A 19,938-nucleotide genomic window follows, 5' to 3' on the forward strand; every position below is an offset into this window, starting at 1 on the left:
TCTGAGGAAACGAAGGGCCTCAGGGGCCTACAAGTTGGATTAACTGGGATCCCTTGCTTTTGTGTGGTACCTGATCACTGTAGATTAGCTTGCCCTTAACAAGGAAAACCAAAATGAAAAGAAGATAACAAGCAAGGACACCTAGAAGACAGAAGAAACCATTGTGATAACAGGAATATTTCAAGAAAAAAATTTCAAGCTAAATGTCTCTTTTAGCTTTTACTCATTTATCTTTTATAAATTTCCAGAGACAGGATGTTAGTAGTGTTAATAACTATTCTAATATGAGGTTTATATTTATTTGTTCATTTATAAGTAAAGTTTTATACCATTTTGTCTGCCTAATTCTGGTATGGTGAATCCAAATGCTTAGAGATTATTCTTTGCTCTGAATATTTTAGAAACTTAAAAAATCAGGGGGAGAGAGAGAGAGAGAGAGAGCGAGAGAGCACATGCACATGAACTTGATTGACAAACTGGTCAACAAAGAGAGTATGATGATATATCTTTGGTATAAGCATTCACCGATGACTTCTGGAGATAAAATTCCCAGAGATAGAATGGGTGACCCTATTGTTCTTTCTGTTAAAATTCTTTCTTCCAACTGAGAGATCATGAGAAAAGGCAGCTTTATCTTTTCTGATGGTGTGTTCAGATGGTCCTTTCAGTTAATTTTAGCTCCATTTTAAAAAACCTATTTTAATGTGAGTTTTTTTTTTTTTTCAATGCTTCTCCTGTACTCAGGTGGTCATCTGCAATGACCCAGTGAAAGTCAGCAAGAAAGTGTACAAATGCTTGAGGCCCTACCACTTCCCTAAGGCCAAATATATTATCCTTTTGGATTTATCTTGTGAACCTCTGTAAGAAGACGAAATGAAGGAAAATGCGTTCACCTTTTATCTTAATAAAGTATCAAACCAGAAAGAAAGAAAGCTCCGGGGAGAAACAGAAAGATCAGAGTGCTTTGTTTCAACCAACAAAACTCATGCTCAAAAAAAAAAGAATAAAAATATTTCTGGAGGCATATTGTGCCCACCAGGCATTTTCTTGTAATTAGAGAAAAGTCAGACAAGGCCACTGGAGTGAATAAAACTATAGCTATATTGGTTTTCTTTGGTGAATTTTATTTTTTGAAATTCGTTTGGAGAGTGTGTGTGTGTGTGTTCATAATAAACAGTGATATCAAAATGATTTGTAGATGTACATTATCAGAGTTGAAGAGATAGCAAACTTGTTTCCAAAGATAAATAAGAGCTGGTTTTTTTTTTTGAAGATCAACTCTTACCGGACAGGAGCATCTTTGCTCAGACCAATCAAAAGGATTTTTAAACTACATTTGCAGCACAAAGATGGGTTAGGCCTGCTTGGGGCAGATAATGTAATGTGTAACAAGAGAGAAATGGCAGTGCCTCCCAACTTTGATTTTGCCTTGATTTCTTTCTTTTATTTTTCATGAAGGAGAATGATCTTCAAATAAGAAGTATAGATCAAAAAATCAGTATAAATGAAAGTCTAAAAGAGATTTGAGAAGAGCACTTGGGCCTTTTTGAGAGCCCAGATCAAAATTATAGGGAGCTCCTATTTCACAACTCTGATCAAAGAACCTTAGAGTTCACGGAACTCTGAGAGAAATCATTGAGTGTGGGAGAATTTCCAGAACCCTGGAGAGGGGTGAGTATCCTAATTTTCAAATGGAGAGAATTAAGAAAAAAAACACAAAACACCCTTGTTAGTTGGCTAATAAACTTGACCTGGATCTGAAGTAACTCAAAATTACTATTTGTAATTGGGTAAAAAAAGCGGTAATGACTCATTCTTAATATAGGTTTTCCAACTCAAGCCAAATCAATATTGTTTTTTCTTTTGGTTATTCATTAAACTTCTAGATTAAGGAAATGCCATTAACAGTGTTGTGTTTCATCATGGGTCACCTATTCAGAAAAATAAATATATATATATATATATATATATATATATATATATATATATGGTATAAAGCAGCCACCAATGCAATAGTCATAAAAGGTTATCTTATTGTTTTTATTTAAGGTATTATTGATACATGAAATTATACTGCAATGACTTTATATGTTGATTATCTGCTCCCTTTCCCACTGGAATATAAACTCCATGGGGTTGAGAATTGCATGTGTTTTGACTTTCACTATATTCCACCATCTTAAATGGTGCCCTATCAGTTCATATTCAATAAATGCCCATTGAATGAGTGAATGTTCATTAAATATGTCTTTGGCAAGTGATTATTTTTATTTTATCCACCTTTGTCATTGTCCACCAACTACCTACTTCCCAGCAAATAAAAGACCAATGTTATTTGTTTCTTTGTTTCCTTCCAGAGATAGTTTAGTATACACACACATATGCATGTTTGTCTGTCTTCTCTCTTTTTACACAAGTGGTGGAATACTAAAATTACTGTTCTATAATTTCATTTTCCAAAAAATATTTTAGAGAAACCTTAATGTAAATATTTCAAGTACGTTCTCAATCCTTTTGTAGGGATGCATAGTACTTCATTCTGTGGCTTGGTCATAATTTCTTTAACTTATCCCCTAACTGTATTCACTTTTTTTCTTATCTCTAACTATTGCAAACAATGCTGTAGTGAATGACCTTCTATGTTATGCCACTTCACACATGAGCAAATGCATGCTTATCCTTGGGAAAAAAATTTGAGACACAATTTCCAAGTCTAGGAGATATGCAATTGAAATGTTGATAGATTTTGCTAAATTTCTCTCCAAAGAAGTGGTACCAATTCATACTCCCTGTCCCCCTACATTCTTGCCAATAGATTCAGTGTAGTTTAAAATTACATCTCTTATGAATAAGATTGATCATCTTTTGTGTTTAAGACATTTGTGTTTCTTTGACTTGTGTATATACTTTCTGCCCATGTTCTATTGGATTATTAGTATTAAGTTACTAATTTTCAGAGTTTTTTATAATTTCAGGAGATTAGATTTGGGGGGAAAGTGATTATATTTTATAGTAGAATTTAACTTTATTTGTCATATAGTTTCTGCCTATTTCTTTTCTAAGTTTATTTTTAAGGTATCTTTTCTGTTGTTATTGTAAATGAGTCAAAGAAATAGAACAAATACTGATGAAATTCATATGGAACCACAAAAAACCATGAATAGCCAAAGCCTTACTGATGAAAACAAAGGAGAAAGGAGGTATCACATTCCCAAACTTCAAGCTATCCTACAAAGCCATAATAATTAAAACAATTTGGTATTGGAACAAAAACAGACACACAGACCAATGGAACCAAATAGAGAGCCCAGAAATAAAGCCACACTTATATGGACAACTGGTCTTTGACAAAGGAGCAAAGAATATGCAATAGAACACGGACCGTTTGTTCAATCAATGGTGCTGGGAAAACTGGAACACCACATGCAAAAAAATGAAACTAGACCACTACCTTTCACTGTGCACAAAAATCAACTCAAAATGGATAAAAGAACTGGACATAAGACCTGAAACCATAAAATATATAGAAGAAAATATAGGTAGAACACTACAAAGCATACATCTCAGTGACATCTTTAATGACTCATCACCCAATGCAAAGAAAGTCAAGGAAAAGATAAACACCTGGGATTACATCAAACTGAAAAGCTTCTGCACAGCAAAAGAGACATTAAGCAAAACAGACACCCCACTGATTGGGAAAAAAATCTTTGCACTCCAGTCAACTATAAGGTACTGATCACAAATATATACAAAGAACTCACTCAACAACTCAACAAAAACAAAAATAAACAATCCAGTCAAGAAATGGGCAGAAGAACTTAAAAGACATTACTCCAAAGAGGAAATGCAAATGGCCAACAGGCATATGAAAAAATGTTCTACATCCCTTTTAATTAGGGAAATGCAAATTAAAACCACATTGAGGGGACTTCCCGGTGGTGCAGCAGTTGAGCGTTGGGTTGCGAAGCTGCCCGCAGCCTCTGCAGCACCGGTTTGATCCCCGGCCACTGGGCGAGGGTCCCACATGGCACACAGACCTCTCCTGCCTCCCGCTGCTCCCCTCAGCAGTGTACTTCGTCACTCTGCCTGGTCTGCTCTCCGCTCTGGCTCTGGTGAATTCTCTCACCCTCCTGCACTTCTGACTGTACCCAGTGCTTGTATAAATAAATAAATTAATTAAAAAAAAAAAACCACCACATTGAGATACCACTTTACACCAGTAAGAATGGCACATGTCAAAATAAACAAGCAACAACAAATGTTGGTGAGGATGTGGTGAAAAAGGAACTGTCCTACATTGCTGGTGGGAGTGCAGACTGGTCCAACCACTATAAAAAGCTGCCTGGAGGTTCCTTAATCTACTAAAAATGGAGGTACCATACAATCTGGCAATTCCACTCCTAGGGATCTACCCAAAGGACGCAAATATACTGATTCAAAAGAACACCTGTACGCCTATGTTTATTGCAGCACTATTATTGTAAATGAGGTTATAATTAGGTCCCATTTATCTGAATTGCCTACTATGTCTTACTATATATCTGAGTTTCTTAGAGTGTAAGCCCTGAGAGATTAGGAAACTATGGCCTGCTAACTATTTTTGTAAGTAAAATCTTATTAGAAAAGCCATTCTTATCTGTTTATATACTGCTTATAGCTGAATTTGCACTTCAGTGGTAGTTAGTAGTTGCAACAAAGACTTCATGGCCCACAAAGCCTGAAATATTGACTACTTGGACCATTACAGAAAGGAAATTTGCAAACTCCTCCTATAAGTTCCTTCTTATGAGCTTTTATTAAATTCTTTAGCTATACACTTCTTACTATTTAGCCAATGTTAGGACTAGTGCATAGTCTGTTGAATTGAATAAGGCAAGCCTAATGACATTTATTGACCGTTAGATATAAAGATGACTTCCTAAGTGAGAATTTCATTCTTTTACAAATAACTATCATCCATTTATTATATGACTAGAACTATTGCACGCACTGTGAATGTAGAAAATAACCATATGAATATAGAATTAAAAATTCCTATCTTTAGAAAAACCACTAGATATATCTAAACAATTCTGGTTTCATTTGGACATAAGTCCTACTGTTCAACCAAGTATTATTGTCTTAATAATTGTTAATATATTATTATCATCCTATACATCGTGTGTTGATTAGTAGTCATTATAAATTTGATAAATATGATGATATTTTAAACATTTAAATACACATTATCATTAATCTTCTGTATGTGTTATTGTCCAAATGATAACCACTAGTCACATATAGCACTTGAGCACTTAAAATGGAGCTAGTCTGAATTGAGATGTTCTGTAATTTCAAATATTTATTACAAAACAAATCCTATCTCTTTACTAATTTAGTATTGATTATATTTTGAAGTAATGTTTGGGATGTATTAAGTTAAATGAAATGTATTAATAAAATTAATTTTAGGTGTTTTTATATTTGTCAGAAATTACATATATAGTACTATATTTCTATTGGATAACTTATGTTTAGATATTTCCTTTATGCTAAGTTGGTTTTTCTCCAACATGGAGTTGTACAGTTAGAAGCGCGGGAGGGTGAGAGAATTCACCAGAGTCAGAGAGGGGAACAGAACAGGCAGACTGACGAAATACACTGCTGAGGGGAGCATCGGGTGCGGCAGGAGAGGTCTGCACACCACGTGGGACCCTCGCCTGTGGCCAGGGATTGAACCGGCGCTGCAGAGGCTGCGGGCAGCTTCGCAGCCCAGCGCTCAACCGCTGCGCCACCAGGGGAGGCCCAACATGGAGTTTGTTTTTTTTTTTACATCCAACATGCATCATGGTTGTAGCTGTAAGTATGCAGAGAGGGTCCACAGGAGTAATCTGCAACTTCTTCACAACATTCATTCACATAGAGACCAAGACTATTCCAGTAAGAGGAACACTGAAGATGTTCTAGTCTGGGCCAGCATGGAGTTTTTAACAGATGGAAATACTCCATTAAACATAAGTTTTTTTATTGCCAGTTTCAGTCTTTAATATGTTAATTTACAACATAGCTTTTCAAGGGGATCAGAGTTGTTTATAGTGCCCTCAAATCCCTTTCAATAGGAGCTTTCTTGAAATGCCTTTTGGTGGTCCCTGAACCAAGAAGTCACATTGTGTTGCTCATCTTGGAACCTGGTAAAAAAGCACTGATAGCAGACAGACACTGACATGTTTTAATTCTCAAGACTACTTTACTTCATTTTCTGGATTTTTCTTTTGTTTTCTAAGTAAAATCAATACTGATTATTTTCAAGTGTAATTGTTTGAATATAATTCAACATATTTTGAAGAGTTTAGTCTTTTTAAAAAATTAGATATTGACATCACTTGGACTTACAAAGATAATTAATTTTCAGAATATATAGCTGGCCCATTTAGGTGGTGATGCAGAGATAAGTTTAGTGAGAAATGTTACAGAATTATTATTTGACAAAGTCCCATTTTTGACAGGAGGAATATACTTCTCACAATACTTACACACTGGAAAATGATAAATTGCAGAATGCAATTGAGGTGGGAGTTACTTTGGTGAAAAAATGTTACCTATCAATGATATTTGGTAGTCCTTGTAATAAAGGTATCCATGATATAGCTAGGTGTAAGTCACAGTGTTATAAACCTTAAATGATGTCATCCAATTCACATATGAGACGATCTCCTACAGAGACAGAAAGACATTGATCTCACAATTTAAGAACAACAGAATCACAGTTTTGAATTAGTAGTTCAAAATGGTTCCTAGACTTCACCCAGCATGAGATCCAGTGGTTACATGGCCCAGGGACATACTGCATTGTTGACATTTTTTGCTTTTTAAAGACTACCTGAGCTTTTTGTTTACATGCTGAATGCCATGTATATTACGGATTTTGTGGAAATGTAGATTTTGGCTTCTGGCAGAAACTAAATAGAATAGAAACTATCCTAACAATTCATTAATGGTTTATTCCCCACCTTGAGAGAAAAGAATCTGTTGCCACATTTATGGCTCTATTTAGATCTTTCCTTTTATTACTAGCTCTTGTAATTGAAACTAAAGTGTAATTCTTTCCTTCTAGTCTTGGTTTTTTGTTTTTTGTGGCAGAAAGCTTACCAAATAGGAATTAATAAAAGCACATATAAGAAGCAAAACTGTATATTTAGTTTGAATAAATGATCTAATTAAATGAGCTCTTTTCTTGCCAAAGACTATGTGGGCAATACATTTATTTTTTTTTAAAGATTTATTTATTTATGCATATATAAGAACTGGGGTACAGGCCAGAGGTGAGGGGGTGAAAGGATTCACCAGAGACAGAGTGGGAAGTAGAACAGGCAGATGTACTTAAATACACTGCTGAGGGTAGCAGTGGGTGAGTCAGGAGAGGTCTGCTGTGCCATGTGGGTAGCTCCCTGGCTGAGGATTGAACTCGTGCTGCAGTGGCTGCAGATAGTTTCATAGGTTGTGTCTTAACCCCTTGCACCACCAGGGAGGTCCGGCCATACATTTAAATTGGATTTTACAGAGTTGATCTGAGTAGTTGATTCTACTTGATGGTGAATTTCTGCACTCAACTAACGTAGCATGCAGCAATCTGAATTGATCATTAAACCGTACCAATTGCACTAAATTGTTCTTCTTTAATCCTCTGTTTTCTAGTTATGCAAGTATAGTTATAAACCAAGTAAACAATTGTCAAAGTAACAAAACAAATTAAAAACAAATGAGAAAAGTCTAAAGTGAATAACATAAGTGAAATAATCCTTTCTTGTTGGCGTTCATGGGGATGGTCAAAATCAGGTTTTTCTTGTTTCTTTGTTTTTAATTCTGTTATCATACCAGTGATACACTGATGTGGGCTTATAGACACTGAGAACTTATTTGCATGATTGCATTGAAATTTTAATTTAAAATTGGAATGCGTTGGCTTGCTCTGAAGGCTGTCATTTCATCATATTTATATATATGTGTGTGCTTGTGCATGTGTATACATATCCACTTAATGAAAACTGCAAAATGCCATCTCATAAACTAATTAAGTTATTACAAATCTGATCCAAAAGGACACTTTGCACTTTCTTATAGAAAGTCCCTTTTCAATCATGTTTAATACAAAATAATACATTTCACAGATGAAAATTTGGAATTATAGGTAAGCAGTTTAAGGGGAAAATTAGCTATAATTTCACATCAGAGATGGCCCACAAAGACACTGATATCTCTTTCTCTACTTTTCTCTTACATTAGAATATGAGTTTGATATGGTATACATACATTGGTTTTCTAAAGTGCAGCTGTAATTGCTTCTTTTATCTTTTTACATTAATATAGATTTAAGTTATAAAATCACTCCACACATACTATTCTGTAGTATGCATAGACCACATTTTATTTAACCAACCCCTTAATTGTTGGGCAAATGTTTCCGATTGTTTGCTATTATAAAAAATGCTTCTGGGAACATCCCTACATATTCTTTATCTTTACTTACTTGCTCAATTACTTCTCTGGATATATTCCTAAAACTGGAATTTATATGTCAAGGAGCATTTTAAAGTTTTGGGGGAGAACATTTGGCCAAATTGCTTTTCAGAAATAATATACCTATCAGTATATAATTGAGTGTCTAATATGCATTATAATAGTGAAGGAGACAGGCAAATGTCTGATTTTTAGAATACTGACAATCTAAAACAACAATGCTTAGCTATATTTTGAGTAGTCAATTAATATAATTTAGCAATAATTTCTATTCTACCTAAGAAAAAAAGTAAAAACATCTAATATTTAAATATTTTGAGAATAGTATTTAAAAGTAAATATTTTAAACAAAAATGATTTTTGATTTCAAAGTCTAATATCTGCTGTAATTGACTTTGCACAGCAGAGATCTGAATTGACAATTAAACCAGACTAAACCCACTCAATTGATCATTCTTTTGTCGTCTGTTTTCTAGTTATACAAAAACCTAAAAGGAGTAACCAGAAAAATGTACAAGTTGTAATTGTGTCGAACATCATCAGTGCCTATGGAACCCCTCACGCCCTTGCTAACTTCCTCTCTCACCATCAAAGGTGATGACTCTTCACAGGCAACCAGAGATATAAAAATAAATATTGGACTTCATCAAAATTAAGCTTCTTGTAATAGTGTCAAAGTGCTATCAAGAGAATGAAAAAGCAATCCACATAATGGGAGAAGATATTTGCAAGTTAGATATCTTACAAGGGGCTAATATTCAGACTATGTAAAGTGCTCTAAAACTTAACAACAAAACAAACAACTCTATTTTAAAAATAGGCAAAGGGTTTGAATAGACATTTCACTACAGAAGATATACAAATGACCAGAAATCCTTACAAAGATATTTGGTCCTTAGGAAGATCTAAATGAAAACCACAATAAGACACCATTTTACACCTGTTAAGATGGCTATAATCACAGCAATTTAAAAAACGCAGAAAAGAGAGGGGGGCGGAGCAACATGGCGGAGAGGAGACACTGCGAGTAAGATTTCCCATTAAAAAAAGTTAATAGGGAGGAAAAGCGGCAGGTCCCAGTGAGAACCGGGACACGGAAGATAAACGGGTGACGCCAGCAAACTACCCGAAGAAGAAAGTGGCCATAAAAGAGGACCAGAAGGGAGGGAAGCGCAGAACCCTGCTCCCCTCCCCCGCCCACAGAGGCGGCACTCTCCGACCGGCAGAGAGGAGGGAAACAACAAACTAAAACGACCAACAAGAACAAACGACGCAGCAAGCGGGACTGTGAGTGGAAAGGAACTATTTCAGCCACCACACCCCGTGAACGGGAGCTGTGGAGAACCCCGCAGGATCCGCCACGGAGGTGAGCGAACGGCTCCGGGAGCCATTGAAGAGAGGCCCCGCCCCCGGGGAGGAGACCAGCACCAGCACACAGCCCCGGCCGCCCGGTAAGCCTGCGCGGAAAGGCGGTGCGCTGGAAAAACAGGCTCGGATCGCGGTCAGGATTGCGCGGAACAGTGGCGCGCTGGAAAACCAAGTGCGGATCGGAATCCGGATCGCACGCGGAAAAGCAGTGCAGTTGAGAAGCAAACGCGGATCCAGATCGCAGCTGCCCAGGTCCCTGCGCCTGCGACCTAGGCTTGCGGGGAGACGCGCGGAGGCCCTCACTGAGTGAGCAGGCCCAGGCGCCCAGACACGGGAGCGGGATTCAAAAGGCGCCATTCCCGCGCCACTGAACTGGGCTACAGCCTGAGTCCTGGAACTGAGGGCTTTGGAACTGACACCCGGGGCACGAAACTAGGGGCGTGGGTCCCCCACGATGGTGGGGCACAAGGCAGACACAGCACCCCAAAGCCGTTGAGGTTTACCCTACCATTCCCGCTCTATTCCCTGTCCCACGGGGTGGAAAATCAGCTCCCCAAGGGCTCCAGGAGAGATCTCTGGCGCCACCTAGCGACTTGAAGCCAGCAGAGGCGCCTAGAGGAGCCAGTGGCCAGCTGGGGAGTTAGCCCACGCCGGGCCCCTTCCGACCAGTAGTCTGAGCCCACAGGGGGAGCGAGCACCCACAGCCGGGGCAGACCAGGCGCGCAGAAGAGTGTGCCTGAGACCGGACGCACAGGGAGTGTGTCCCACATCACCATCTTAGAACAGGGACATTTCTTCAGTAAAGACTACCTGCAGAAGGCTTCCTCAGGAGCCAGAGGTGAGCGGGGGAAGTTCGCCCACGCCAGACCCCCTCTGGCCTGCAGTCCAAGCCCAGAGGGGGAGCAGGAACCCACCGCCAGGGCAGACCAGGCGCACAGGGGAGTGTGTCCCCACATCGGCATTTTAGAACAGGGACCTTTCTCCAGTAAAGACTGCTTGAAACTGACAGATGACTCCTGGAGGAACCAGAGGAGAGCAGAGAAGCTCACCCAAGATGCCGGCCAGTCCCAACTACACAGTGTCCTAACGCATACGGCAAATTAGAAAACAGACAGTAGGGAGGAGAAGAACCACACGCAACCTAGCAACTCCCCAGGGAAAAAGCACACCACAAAAAGAAAACCAGCCCCCAGATGGCAACGACAGTAACTTGGAAGAACTTCTGAGCCTTCCAGAAAGAGAATTTAAAATTGCTGTGATTAAAAAACTGACAGAAGTCATAAAGGAAAACAATGATAAGGGAAAAATAATCAACGATCAGAAGAATGCAATTGAGTCCCTAGAGAGGGAAAACAATGGTCAGAAGAATGAAATTGAGTCCCTAAATAGGGAAGTAAAAGAAATGCAGGAGATCAAAGAATTAATGGAAGAACTAAAGAATTCTGGGAAAAGCAATGAAAGCAGAATAGATGAAATGGAAGAACGAATAAGTAATCTTGAAGACACAGAAATAAAAAGAACCAAAACAGAAAAGGAAAGAGAAGTACGAAGGAAAAAGAACGAAGAAAGACTTCGGGAACTATCTGACTCCATGAGGAAAGGAAATATAAGAGTTATAGGAATTCCAGAAGGAGAGGAGAGAGATGTAGGAACAGAGAAAATATTCAAAGAGATAATTGAAGAGAACTTCCCAAATGTGAAGAAGGAGCTGAAAATTGATATACAAGAAGCAAGAAGAACACCAAACTTCCACGACGAAAGGAAAAATACAGCAAGACACATAATAGTAAAGCTCCCAAGAATCCAGGACAAGGAAAAAATAATGAAGCTGGCAAGAGGGAAGAAACAGATAACATTCAAAGGAAAGCCAATCAGGCTGACATCAGACTTCTCCGAAGAAACACTACGGGCAAGGAGAGAATGGAGGGACATAGTCAACAGACTCCAAGAAAACAGATGCCAACCAAGAATTCTCTATCCCGCAAAGCTCTCCTTTCTCTTTGAAGAAAGAATATGGACCTTCCCAGACAAACAGAAACTCCGGAATTTCATTGCAACTAAACCCCCACTCCAAAAAATACTACAAGGAGTCCTAAAGCCAGAACCTCAGAGGGACGAATAACAATGAAAGAAGGCCAAAAAAAAAAAAAGTTATTAAAAGAATAAATAAATAAAATCAAAGGAAAGACAAACACAATGGCAAATACAGATGCTAACATATCAATATTAACTCTAAATGTAAATGGACTAAACTCTTCAATAAAAAGACACAGAGTTGCAGCCTGGATTAAGAAACAAAACCCAACCTTTTGCTGTCTCCAGGAAACACATTTAGCTACAAAAGATAAAAATAGGCTCAAAGTTAAAGGATGGAAAACAATCCTACAAGCAAATGGACCAAAAAAGAAAGCAGGAACAGCTATACTTATATCAGATAAAACAGATTTCAAACTCAAAAAGATAAAAAGAGACCCCAATGGTCACTACATTATGATCAAGGGGACAATACTTCAAGAAGAAATAACACTCATTAACATATACTCACCAAACGAAGGAGCACCAAAATATATCAGACAACTGTCAAAAAAGAAGTTATTAAAGAAATTACAACTAAAGAAAATAGAAACAAATAAATCATAAAGATAAGGAGCAGAAATTTCTTCTAGTTCATTATTTGCATACAGAAATGCTGTAGATTTTTGCATGCTAATTTGTAGCCTGACACTTTACTAAACTGATTATTTCTAAATATTTTTAGTGGTGTCGTTAGAGTTTTCTGTGTATATATGATCATATCATGTACAAATAGGGATAGTTTTACTTCTTTTCCAGTATGTATTTCTTTTATAGCTTTCTCTTGCCTAATTACTTTGGCTGTGACTTCAAATGCAATGTTGAAGAGTAGTGGTGAAAGTGAACATCCTTGTCATGAACCTGACCTTACAGGAAAATCTTTCCATTTCTCTCCATTGAATATGATGTGAAAATGGGTTTGGCAAATGTAGCCTTTATTATTTTGAGGTATGTCCCTTTTATGCTAATTTTACTAAGAGTTTTTATCATAAATGGATGCTGAATGCTGTCAAATGCTTTGTCTGCCTCTGTGGATATGATCATCTGATTTTTGTCTTTCCTTTTGTTGATAGGGTAAATTACATTGATTTGTGTATATTGAACCAACATTACATTCCTGGTCATGGTGTATGATTCCTTTAGTGTATTGTTGAATTTGGTTTACTAATATTTTGTTGAGGATTTTTGCATTTGTGTTCATCAGAGATATGGTCTGTAGTTTTGATTTTTTTTGTGATGTCCTTGTCTGCTTTTGATATCAGAGTAATGTTGGCTTCATAAAATATGTTTGGGAGTATTCCCTTTTCCTCAAGAGTTTTGGAATTATTTGAGAAGGATAGGTTTTAGTCCTCTTTGAAGGTTTGGTAGAACTTTATTCTGACACTATAAATCTCACTCTCCTGGTAACTCTCAAGTGCCATCAAAAACAGGTGTTTGTTTGTTTATTTATTTTAATTTTGTTCAGCATTTATGTTTTGTGGTAATGAGATTAACTTCAAATTAACTAATCTGCCATTTGGGGGATAGAAAAGCCAGTACCACTTGAATTCAATGTTTCTTTTTTTTTCACTTCTGTTATTTTTTCATATTTTTATTTCTCCTTGATAGAACAGAAAACTGAATCATATGGAAATTTTATTTCAATAAAAATTCCTAGCTAATGATTTAACTGAGATTAAAATCCAGGTTTTCTGACTATTGGTACTGAATCTAGTTCTTTTACTTAGTGTACACAATATAAATACTATAGCAATACTGGAAATAATATTCTTCTGATATTGCATATTCTACTTAAAAGAAACATTCTTTTCTAGCTACAGATATTTAAATCTTGTTTATGCAGAGATGTGTCCTAGCTTTTGTTTCCACTTGAAAATTTCCAGTAATCCACATGTATTGGGTATTTGGTCAGGCACGGTGCCAAGGCTTTTTTGTGCATCAACTCATTCCTCCTCACAGCAGCTCTCTGAGGGAAGACATATTATCACTGTAATTTTGAGACAAGGAAAGCTGCATTTCAGAGCAGTTTATTAACTTACTCAAGTCACACTATTGTAAGTGACAGAACAAATATTTAAGCCTGTGTGATGTACTGGAATGAGCAAGAGGTGTTTGGCGTTAGACAGACCAGACTTAATTTTCTGACATTACCGCTGATTAGCTGTGTGACCTGGGGCATGTTTCTGTATAAATCACAGCATCGTCATTTAGTAATGATGAGACTCAAGTAACAATGTGATGAAGAGAAAATCAGACCAGAATGTGAACCCACCTGGTATGCGCGAGGCACGATGTGAATGTAAGAGCACTTTTTTCCTTCCTGTACAATAATAAACATTAGAAAAGAACTTTAAAGTTTCCAAAAACACTTTCAAGAATGGGATATTTGGTCTCTTCAACAATTCTGAATGATCGTCTGGGCGGTAGAAATGTGGAGAACATGTAAGAGAAAAGTGAAGTCTTTTGCTTCTAATTATTCAGCTTACATGTGGAAGAGTTAAGCTTTGTTGATTGCAGTATGCCTAGATTAAAACCATAAATATATCCTGAACAAGGAATTTTTTGTAAATTAGTTAATATCTCAAATGCACAAGAGGAATCTGCTACTTAGAGGAACCCTGCAGTGAATGCTTTTGTGAATTTAGGACTAAATCTGGAAATGTAAATTGTAACTCACTAATTATCTGTTTTATAAATTTGACTTTTAGTGTTTCTCAAAGTTGGTTCTGTCTGATGTTGACTTTTCCATTCTCAAAATGTCTTCCTATTGATATTATTACTTCTTTCTAGAATCTAATTAAAGTTTATAGGGCTCTAAGGGACTGTGAATGTCAAAATCTACTAAGGTTAATTATTTTGAGTATCTTTTAAAAACAACGGAACATATAAAATCAAGAAAACTGTGGTACAGAATTAAATTATCAAACATATGATTCATTTGGAAATTTTAATGTTTCCTTCAAGAGAGATATTTAGGTGATAGCTATGTCCACAACAGAGCTACAACGATATGTGCATTAGCTGAACCATGCTCAGTACGTGGGTGAGGTGGTCTTCTGGTAGGAGCAAGTGTTCTGCGAGGTTTCTTGATTTTTGTAAGAGGATGCCAACTCTCCCTTCCTGCATTCAGTTGACTAGATGATTCATTTTTCAGAATCCTGGCAGATGACATACTTTCAAATTCCCCTTTGTCCAAGTCTTACCATGTTAGCTATTTACCTATATTCAGATTTAAAAATGCCTGAGGGATCATTGCTTCAACGATTTATCAAGAGCAGAGGCTTTCCATCTCTTTTTTCTTCAGACATGGGCAGAGGAAGCATTCATGGCAACACACTTGTCTTACGTAGCTGCACACTGAGCGTATCTATGTACCCCTCCGAGGTGTCCGCCTTGGATTACTGGCTGGAGCATCCCCTCTTTCTCTGCCACTCAGCTGTAGCATGCTAGTGTGTTGGACACACCAGCATTAGAGTTGTTGCACCTAAGCTTTTCCATTTTATACATGGATGATACTGATTCTGCAGACTGAATTGCTTCTTGGTGTTGGACTATAAGAAGAACGTTAAAGGAACAGTCATGGGAAATTCACTATGTAGTTTGGGGATGTTCAGTGGGGTGGAAGCTGGTTGTTAAAAACAGTCATTACTTACATTAAATTATAGTAAGTTGCTACAGAATAAGTTGTATTAAAAAGAGGTGTAATTGATATTTAAAAATCTCATTACTTCTTAGTTATTTGACGTCACTTTACTGTTATCTATGTACTTTAGGTTAGTTACATCTATTGTATCTGTATGAAGGAAATACTAATATATGACGTGGTAATTCATATCTCTTCCCAGCAAGTTCAGAGACTCCATCACATTAGTAGCTTGAAATTGGCCATAGTTGCAATATTTATACCATACTAACTGAAATTACACCCTCCCCCCAAGTCAATTATGAACCATCTACCAGCTCACTGCTGGATATTGCTGAAGATGGTATTACAGATATAAGAAGAATCTGTGGAAGAGATTCCTCTTAAGTCTCAGAGTAAGTAAAAGTATGCTTCTCTTCTGATACATGTTTATTTTTAGTTTTAGAACTCCGTGATTATTTGAGTAATCATGTTCCTTTGCTTTCACTGCTAAGTAGTCCAGAGCCAAATTTCCATAACTTGTTTTCCAGGTTTCATCTTGTTTTCCTACTGTTGTTTTTACTTAGACTTTCTTCCTCCCTCCTTCCCTCCTCTCTCTCTCTCTCTCTCTACCGTTTTCTCTTCCTTCCCTTCTCCTCTATCCTCCTCTTTCTGTTGTTCTGTAATGTTGCATATGTTAGTTATTGCCAAAGATTGTGAGAATGTTGTGAGGTTATGAAAGTAAACAGCATACATCTCTGTATACATATATTCTCTCCACAACATGAGTGGACTGAAGAGGATTACTCTGTCAAGTAAGTCAGAAGGAAAATGACAAACACAGGGTGATTTCACTCATATGGAATAGAAAGAACCAAAGCAAAGGAAATAACAAAACTAAACCAAAACTAACCTTAGATGTATGATTAGAACTTAGGTTCCTAGAAGGGGATAGTAAGAGGTGGGAAGCAAACAGAGGAAGGAGCTCCATGGTCTGTGGTGAAGAATTATGAATATTTTAGTGGTGGGCATGATATGATAACATACACTTGAGAAAATGTGACTCTGTACCCCTAAATAATATACATATAATAAAATATGTGTTGTAAACCAGTGTTATCTGAATAAAAAAGTTTACCAGAAGAAAATTAATATCTTCAGTAATGGGACAAATTTAAATTATATGTCTTCCAGTAGTGCAGTGATGACAGGAATGCAGTATCACTTCTGGAATATTCCTAGCAAAGAGATATAACATATATAATCATGAGGAAACATCAGTAAACCAAAATCGGGGGACAGTCTACAAAACAACTGGACCTGTCTTCAAAATTGTCAAGATCATGTAATCAAGGAGAGATGGAGGACAACTCCAGACTGAGACATAACTTATTCTATGTTAGATCCAGTTACTACAAAAGACTTTATTGGAATAAGTAAATCCCCGATGGTGTCTGAGAATTAAATGGCAGCAATGTATCAGTGTTACTTTCCTGGATTTCATGGCTGTAATTTGGTTATGAAGAGTGTCCTTGTTGTTGAAAATACACACTAAAGCATTCAGAGGTAAGAAAAAAAAATAATTATGAAGACTTCTTGTCTTATTTATAGACTTTATCTTGGTATATTTCTTAACATTCTTGCTTTAATATGAAAACCTTATGAAATTAAAGTTTAGATCTGCATATAGATTTTGTTTATTAAGGGCCCATGAAATAACATTGGGAAAGAGAATTAGTGTATTTCATAGATGTGTGTGTACATATATTGCATATATATAAAATGTATATGCGTAAATAAATTTGTAAGTGTATATATTTGTATGATCTGTCTTAGAATGTAGGTTCCAAGAGGGCAGGATGTGTCTCAAGTGTTTAGAACTACATATGGTGTATAAAAAGTGTTCAGTAACTATTTCTGAGTGAATGAATAAATGAATAATTCATCAACTTTCTAATTCTCAATTGTGAATGCAGCATTTGATTTTTAGTGATGAAATTATACACACATATTTAAGAAATTTCATTGTGTACTTATCACTTCCATTTAGACTTTGTTTTCTTAGATTATAATTTGATTAAATATTCATTGATAATGACATGCTTTCATTAGTTCTGTACAGAAATATGGTCATACAGCATAAAGCAAAGCAATATGTCATTTTCTACCCATGTGGAAAGAGCAATTATTCTGAACTAAACCCAATGTTTAATATGCCTGCATCTCTCTGATGGTTCTTATGATTCATTCAATGTAATTCTGGTGCTTTATTTTTTCTTGCATTAGAAAAGGAAAGGAAGTAACATTTATTCAATGCCTAGTATGTGATAAGTGCTTGCTATAAATTATTTATTTCATTAACCCCCACAACAGTACAGTGAAGAGAAGGTACTACTGGTATACTCATTTTAATAGACCAGGTAACTGGAGTCTAAATCAATGACATAACTTCTCCTCATCATCGCTTCCAGTGCTGGGAGTCTGGATCTGAAGCCACAATGTGGCCTTCTAACACACTGAACTCAACTCCAGGTCATAGTTAACCACCTCCTATCTCTCAGCCTGTTTCCACTGCCTCCCTCACCTTTCACAGTCTTTTATTTCTTTATTTAGGGGGGTAAATGAATATATCCAGTTTTTTGACAGCAATGTCCAACCTAAACAGTTTGGTTCCATGAGTGGTCTGTGTTCCTGAAGCACTTCAGTGCTTCTGAAGTTTTGGAGCAGAGGACTAGTTTATGTGAGACTTAAGAGGAATCTCTTCCACAGATTATTTCTTAAATTTGTAATACTCATCTTCAGCAATACCCAGTAGTGAGCAGGTAGATGTTTCACTTTTGACTTGGGGAAGAGGGTACTGATTTCAGTTAGTATGTTATATCATCTCAACAGTGGTTGAGATACAGGCCTGGGCAAGTAATAGTCAAGAACCTGGTTGGCAAAATAATGTCCTCTAAAATGTCCATATCCTAATTCCTGGGACCCATGAATAGGCTACCTTACATGACAAAAGGGTCTTTGCAGATGTGATTAATGTTAAGGATCTTAACCACAGGTGAGAGTATTCTGTGTTGTCCAGGTGGGCATAATTTAATCACATGCATTCTTCAAAGCATACAAATGATTTAATCACATACATCCTTAAAAGGCTATGGTCATAGGGAGATGTGACTTCAGAAGAATGATCATAGAGATGCATTGTAGGGTAAAGAAAATATCAGGCTTTTCTGCCCTTCCGCCATCAGCATAGATGATGGATCCTTGTCCTGAATGCATGCCTGATGGCGGGCACCTGGAGTAGGGTGTGGGCATAGGTAGATGGGATTCAGCTGAGTTAAGACTGTGCTTTTAAGGGCGGCGTCACGGGGACGCCAGCAGCACCAGTAGCAGCAGGAGCAGCAGGAGCAGCAGTAGAAGCCGAAGAGAAGCCGAGATCACCAGAGAGCCCAGATAGAATGAAGACTTGCTGGGGGCTGGGAGGCCTGCCAGCCCCCCAGCCAGCACCCCTGCCTGCCATATGCCTGGTGAACCCCCAATAAAAGACCTGCAAAACCACTGAGGACTCTGACTCCTCCTTTACCCGGTCTGCATGGGATCAGAAAACCTGCACTGTGCCCGGTCCTGGCCTTACAATTGGCGTAGTCGGCAGGATCCATGCAGACGGGTATTGGAGCCCTCCGAAGACCTGGAGGGACTAAGGAGAACAGACTGTTTGCCTGTGATGATGCTGGAGGTGCCATGGCGGCACAGAAGGTGGATACGGTCCGGAGCTGTGGGACGAGACCTTGCATGGAGGAGACGCCCGAGAGGACCAGCCAACGACACCGGAAAGGACCAGCCAACAACACCGGATAGGACCAGCCAACGACACTGGAAAGGACCAGCCAATGACCCCTGAAGCAGCAGGCCGTTGCTGAAGCAGGGAGAGGCCAATGGACTTGAACTGATGGACTGATGGACTGACATTCCTGCCAGAAGGCGGAGGACCTTGCAGGTTGATATGTTTTGGGACCCTGGGGGTGGAACAGTTTGTTTGTAAACCCCAGGAGATGGGAAACTGGGGGTGGCCAGTGGGCCTAGATGGCCAAAAGCAGCCTGTGCATGCCCAGCAGCCAGGTGGAGGAGAAAAGCCAACTAAGAAGGCAAAAGCTGGTACTGATGCTAAGTTGAGAAGCCCTAAGCGGCTGTTAAGCAGCCTGGGTATGCTGAAGAACTGTGAGTCTCGTAAAATCACCTGTGGGTGATGCCCTGCTCATTCTTGAGTGCGGGTGAGGAGCTGAGGAACCTGTCCTTGGGGGACGGGTGGGGAATGTGGCTTGGGGTGGAGCCCAAGCCGAATGCAGAGTTTGGATCCCCGACCCATGTGATTGTGCAGT

The 19,938-nt window shown here is 38.1% G+C and overlaps 1 long non-coding RNA gene across 9 annotated transcripts in view; it reads left to right on the forward strand.

Moving 5' to 3' along the window:
- Positions 1-19,938, forward strand: part of LOC119230640 (uncharacterized) — a 587,338-nt gene that overhangs the window by 78,506 nt on the left and 488,894 nt on the right. The window contains exon 5 of one of the 9 annotated variants that reach the window (XR_008551843.1): positions 8,976-9,246. The exons of 7 other annotated variants lie outside the window; for them this stretch is intronic. This is a non-coding gene — a long non-coding RNA (uncharacterized LOC119230640). Of the gene's footprint in view, positions 1-744; positions 1,113-8,975; positions 9,247-19,938 lie in introns of those variants that run through there. One more of the 9 variants, XR_005121781.2, reaches the window with a different exon arrangement.

This window comes from Talpa occidentalis, unplaced genomic scaffold (genome assembly GCF_014898055.3).
Source record: "Talpa occidentalis isolate TD23 unplaced genomic scaffold, MPIMG_talOcc4v2.1 talOcc4.10, whole genome shotgun sequence".
In the NCBI taxonomy this organism is placed as follows: domain Eukaryota; kingdom Metazoa; phylum Chordata; class Mammalia; order Eulipotyphla; family Talpidae; genus Talpa; species Talpa occidentalis.